This window comes from Oncorhynchus mykiss, chromosome 10 (genome assembly GCF_057628025.1).
Source record: "Oncorhynchus mykiss isolate SJ-2025 chromosome 10, ASM5762802v1, whole genome shotgun sequence".
Lineage (NCBI taxonomy): Eukaryota > Metazoa > Chordata > Actinopteri > Salmoniformes > Salmonidae > Oncorhynchus > Oncorhynchus mykiss.
The window spans coordinates 14,016,372-14,022,298 of NC_143031.1; positions in this window are offsets into that span (position 1 = coordinate 14,016,372).

Below are 5,927 nucleotides of genomic sequence, written 5' to 3' on the forward strand. Positions count from 1 at the left end.
GTTCCTTTTGTCGTTTGGACTGACCATAGGAACCTTGAGTACATCCGTTCTGCCAAACGACTTAATGCGCGTCAGGCGCGTTGGGCGCTGTTTTTCGCTCGTTTCGAGTTCGTGAGTTCTTATCGTCCGGGCTCTAAGAACACCAAGCCTGATGCTTTGTCTCGTCTCTTCAGTTCTTCAGTAGCCTCCACTGACCCCGAGGGGATTCTCCCTGAGGGGCGTGTTGTCGGGTTGACTGTCTGGGGAATTGAGAGGCAGGTAAAACAAGCGCTCACTCACACTCCGTCGCCGCGCGCTTGTCCTAGGAACCTTCTTTTCGTTCCCGTTCCTACTCGTCTGGCCGTTCTTCAGTGGGCTCACTCTGCCAAGTTAGCCGGCCACCCTGGCGTTCGGGGTACGCTTGCTTCCATTCGCCAGCGTTTTTGGTGGCCCACCCGGGAGCATGACACGCGTCGTTTCGTGGCTGCTTGTTCGGTCTGCGCGCAGACTAAGTCCGGTAACTCTCCTCCTGCCGGCCGTCTCAGGCCGCTTCCTATTCCCTCTCGACCGTGGTCTCACATCGCCTTAGATTTTGTCACCGGACTGCCTTCGTCAGCGGGGAAGACTGTTATTCTTACGGTTGTCGATAGGTTCTCTAAGGCGGCTCATTTCATTCCCCTTGCTAAGCTTCCTTCTGCTAAAGAGACGGCACAAATCATCATCGAGAATGTTTTCAGAATTCATGGCCTTCCGTCAGACGTCGTTTCGGACAGAGGTCCGCAATTCACGTCTCAATTTTGGAGGGAGTTTTGCCGTTTGATTGGGGCTTCCGTCAGTCTCTCTTCCGGCTTTCACCCCCAGTCTAACGGTCAAGCAGAACGGGCCAATCAGACTATTGGTCGCATCTTACGCAGTCTTTCTTTTCGTAACCCTGCGTCTTGGTCAGAACAGCTCCCCTGGGCAGAATACGCCCACAACTCGCTTCCTTCGTCTGCGACCGGGCTATCTCCTTTTCAGAGTAGCCTCGGGTACCAGCCTCCGCTGTTCTCATCTCAGTTCGCCGAGTCCAGCGTCCCCTCCGCTCAGGCTTTTGTCCAACGTTGCGAGCGCACCTGGAAGAGGGTCAGGTCTGCACTTTGCCGTTATAGGACGCAGACTGTGAGGGCTGCTAATAAGCGTAGAACTAAGAGTCCTAGATATTGTCGCGGTCAGAGAGTTTGGCTCTCCACTCAGAACCTTCCCCTTAAGACGGCTTCTCGCAAGTTGACCCCGCGGTTCATTGGTCCGTTCCGTATTTCTCGGGTCATTAATCCTGTCGCAGTTCGACTTCTTCTTCCGCGATACATTCGTCGCGTCCACCCGGTCTTCCATGTCTCCTGCATCAAGCCCGTCCTTCGCGCCCCCGCTCGTCTTCCCCCCCCCCCCCCCCATCCTTGTCGAGGGCGCACCCATCTACAGGGTCCGTAGAATTTTGGACATGCGTCCTCGGGGCCGTGGTCACCAGTACCTCGTAGATTGGGAGGGGTACGGTCCTGAGGAGAGGAGTTGGGTTCCCTCTCGGGACGTGCTGGACCGTGCGCTGATCGAGGATTTCCTCCGTTGCCGCCAGGTTTCCTCCTCGAGTGCGCCAGGAGGCGCTCGGTGAGTGGGGGGGTACTGTCATGTACTGTCATGTTGTGTCTTGTCTCTGTCCTTTCCCTTCACCCTGTCTCCCTCTGCTGGTCGTTGTTAGGTTACCTTTTCTCCCCCTCTTTCCCCCAGCTGTGCCTTGTCTCCTCCTAACCACCTCGTCACCCCTTTTCCCACCTGTTCCCTTTTTCCCTCTGATTAGGTCCCTATATCTCTCTCTGTTTCTGCTCCTGTCTTTGTCGGATTCTTGTTTGTTGTGTTTCATGCCTGAGCCAGACTATCGTCATGTTTGCTGTAACCTTGTCCTGTCCTGTCGGAATCTGCCGGTCTATCTGAGCCTACCTATGTTTGGTTATTAAAGAAGCTCTGTTTAAGTTAGTTCGCTTTTGGGTCCTCATTCACTCACCATAACATGGGCGGTTGCTCGGTCATGGAAACCCATTTCATGAAGCTCCCGACGAACAGTTATTGTGCTGACATTGCTTCCAGAGGAAGTTTGGAACTCTGTACTGAGTGTTCAATGACATTCTCTGTAGACTCTCTGCTAATAGCCTGTGAGCCGCGGCTTTAGGGTTTGTCCTTACTTGACCAATGGGACCTATTCCTCCCTCCCCCAGCAAACAGGAAGAACCCCGCGGGACCTTAACCCAACTCTACCAGATGCAGACCAGACATGGAGACAACTGTCTAATATTTTGTACTTGTCTCATTGGATGGAAACATGGTACCAAAACCAGTACATGTATTGTCTCTACATTCTCACTAACAGGGATGTAAAGACATTTGTGCATAACATTTGAGAGAAATAAGCTTTTTGTGCGTATAGACAATTTCTGGGATCTTTTAATTCAGCTCATGAAACATGGGACCAACACATTACATGTTGTGTTTATATTTTTGTTCAAATGATTACTAAGTAAACTACATCAGGCCTACATTTTTTAAAATACATGTTTTATTAAATGCTCCACACATTACTCTGGTGTGAGTAGCCATAGCAACTGCTCCATTTCAAATAAAATAAAATCAAAGTGTATTTGTCACCTGCACCGAATACAACATGTGTAGACCTTACAGTGGTGACATGCTTACTTACAGGCTCTAACCAATAGTGCAAAAAAGGTACTAGGTCAACAATAGGTAGGTAAAGAAATAAAACAACAGTAAAAAGACAGGCTATATACAGTAGCGAGGCTATAAAAGTAGGGAGGCTACATACAGACACCGGTTAGTCAAGCTGATTGAGGTAGTATGTACATGTAGATATGGTTAAAGTGACTATGCATATATGATGAACAGAGAGTAGCAGTAGTGTAAAAGAGAGGTTGTCAGGTGGTGGGTGGCGGGACGCAATGCAGACAGCACGGTTAGCCAATATGCGGGAGCACTGGTTGGTCGACACAATTGAGGTAGTATGTACATGAATGTATAGTTAAAGTGACTATGCATATATGATAAACAGAGAGTAGCAGAAGTGTAAAAAGAGGGGTTGGGGGAGCACACAATGCAAATAGTCCGGGTAGCCATTTGATTACCTGTTCAGGAGTCTTATGGTTTGGGGGTAAAAACTGTTGAGAAGCCCTTTTGTCCTAGACTTGGCACTCCGGTACCGCTTGCCATGCGGTAGCAGAGAGAACAGTCTGTGGCCGGGGTCTTTGACAGTTTTTAGGGCCTTCCTCTGACACCGCCTGCTGTAGAGGTCCAGGATGGCAGTCGGCTTAGCCCCAGTGATGTACTGGGCCGTACGCACTACCCTCTGTAGTGCCTTGCGGTCGGAGGCCAAGCAATTGCCGTACCAGGCAGTGATGCAACCAGTCAGGATGCTCTCGATGTTGCAGCTGTAGAACCTTTTGAGGATCTCAGGACCTATGCCACATCTTTTTAGTTTCCTGAGGGGGAATAGGCTTTGTCATGCCCTCTTCACGACTGTATTGATGTGCTTGGACCATTCTAGTTTGTTGTTGATGTGGACACCAAGGAACTTGAAGCTCTCAACCTGCTCCACTACAGCCCCTGTAGTCCACAATCATCTCCTTAGTCTTGGTTACGTTGAGGGATAAGTTGTTATTCTGGCACTACCCGGCCAGGTCTCTGACCTCCTCCCTATAGGCTGTCTCGTCGTTGTCGGTGTTGTGTCGTCTGCAAACATAATGATGGTGTTGGAGTCGTGCCTGTCCATGCAGTTGTGGGTGAACAGGGAGTACAGGAGGAGACTGAGCACGCACCCCTGGGGAGCTCCAGTGTTGAGGATCAGTGTGGCAGATATGTTGCTATCTATCCTCACCACCTGGGGGCAGCCCGTCAGGAAGTCCAGGATTCAGTTGCAGAGGGAGGTGTTTAGTCCCAGGATCCTTAGCTTAGTGATGAGCTTTGAGGTTACTATGGTGTTGAGCGCTGAGCTGTAGTCAATGAAGAGCATTCTCACATAAGTGTTCCTTTTGTCCAGGTGGGAAAGGGCAGTGTGGAGTGCAATGGAGATTGCATCATCTGTGGATCTGTTTGGGCGGTATGCAAATTGGAGTGAGTCTAGGGTTTCTGGGATAATGGTGTTGATGTGAGCCATTACCAACCTTTCAAAGCACTTCATGGCTACGGACGTGAGTGCTACGGGTCTGTAGTCATTTAGGCAGGTTGCCTTTGTGTTCTTGGGCACAGGAACTATGGTGGTCTGCTTGAAACATGTTGGTATTACAGACTCAATCATGTTCAACTCATGTTGAAAATGTCAATGAAGACACCTGCCAGTTGGTCAGCACATGCCCGGAGCACACGTCCTGGTAATCCGTCTGGCACCGCAGCCTTGTGTATGTTGACCTGTTTAAAGGTCTTACTCACGTCGGCTATGGAGGGCGTGATCACACAGTCATCCGGAACAGCTGATGCTCTCATGCATGCCTCAGTGTTGCTTGCCTCGAAGCGAGCATCGAAGTGATTTAGCTCGTCTGGTAGGCTCGTGCCACTGGGCAGCTCGCGGCTGTGCTTCCCTTTGTAATCTGTAATAGTTTCCAAGCCCTGCCACATAAGATGAGTGTCAGAGCCGGTGTAGTATGATTCAATCTTAGCCCTGTATTAACACTTTGCCTGTTTGATGGTTCGTCGCAGGTTATAGCAGGATTTCTTTTAAGCTTCCGGGTTAGAGTCCCGCACCTTGAAAGCGGCAGTTCTACCCTTTAGCTCAGTGCGAATGTTGCCTGTAATCCATGACTTCTGGTTGGGGTATGTACATACAGTCACTGTGGAGACGACGTCCTTGATGCACTTATTGATAAAGCCAGTGATTGATGTAGTGTACTCCTCAATGCCATCAGAAGAATCCCGGAACATGTTCCAGTCTGTGATAGCAAAACAGTTCTGTAGTTTAGCATCTGCTTCATCTGACCACTTTTTTTATAGACCGAGTCACTGGTGCTTCCTGCTTTAATTTTTGCTTGTAAGCATGAATCAGGAGGATAGAGTTGTGGTCGGATTTACCAAATGGAGGTTAAGGGAGAGCTTTGTACGCATCTCTGTGTGTGGAGTACAGGCGATCTAGAATTATTTTGGTAGAACTGATTTAAGTTTCCCTGCATTAAAGTCACCAGCCACTAGGAGCGCCACCTCTGGGTGAGTGATTTCCAGTTTGCTTATTTCCTAGTGCCGCATTTGGCTGCTCCATTTGGCTGCTCCTCAGCGCCAAGAGACTGTTGCCTATACAGTGTACACACGGCTGATAAGATTTTGGCAATGAAGGCAGTCCTTCTATTTACCCAGAGTCTGAATAACTCATGACATAGACATATATAATTGTGCATATCTCTGCTTGCATCTTAGGTAAGTGACTGGAGTGAGACACGCCGAGAGTGAGCCGGGGGAGGGGGGACATTAAGATTTTTTTTTTTATGACTATGTTAAGCCTACAATTTTTTAATTAAATGCTCCACACATGACATATTTCTCGTCCTTTCTGGTCCTGCATCTTTTGCATATTCTGACCTATGGAAAATAGTACAACAATGACATAGCAAATTAAGATGCGTGATGCAAGCCTTTTGTTTTGATGACAAAACAAAGTAGCCTTCAGACCTGTGGAAGTCTTGTCTTTCAGGGTCCAGCTCCAACTGACAGGTTGAATACCATGTGCCTTTGTTTTTGTTGTTGTTGAAGGGGTAAGGGGGTGGGCTCTAGATGATTCTATCAACCAATCAGACCTGTATGTAAATGTATTCAAATTTATATCACCACGCCAACATAGTCGGACTGAACATTTCAGTGGTCCAAGGAGGCTCACTGAGATTTAGTAGACAAAGTGATGATTAAAAAATAAAATGAAAAGGACTGAA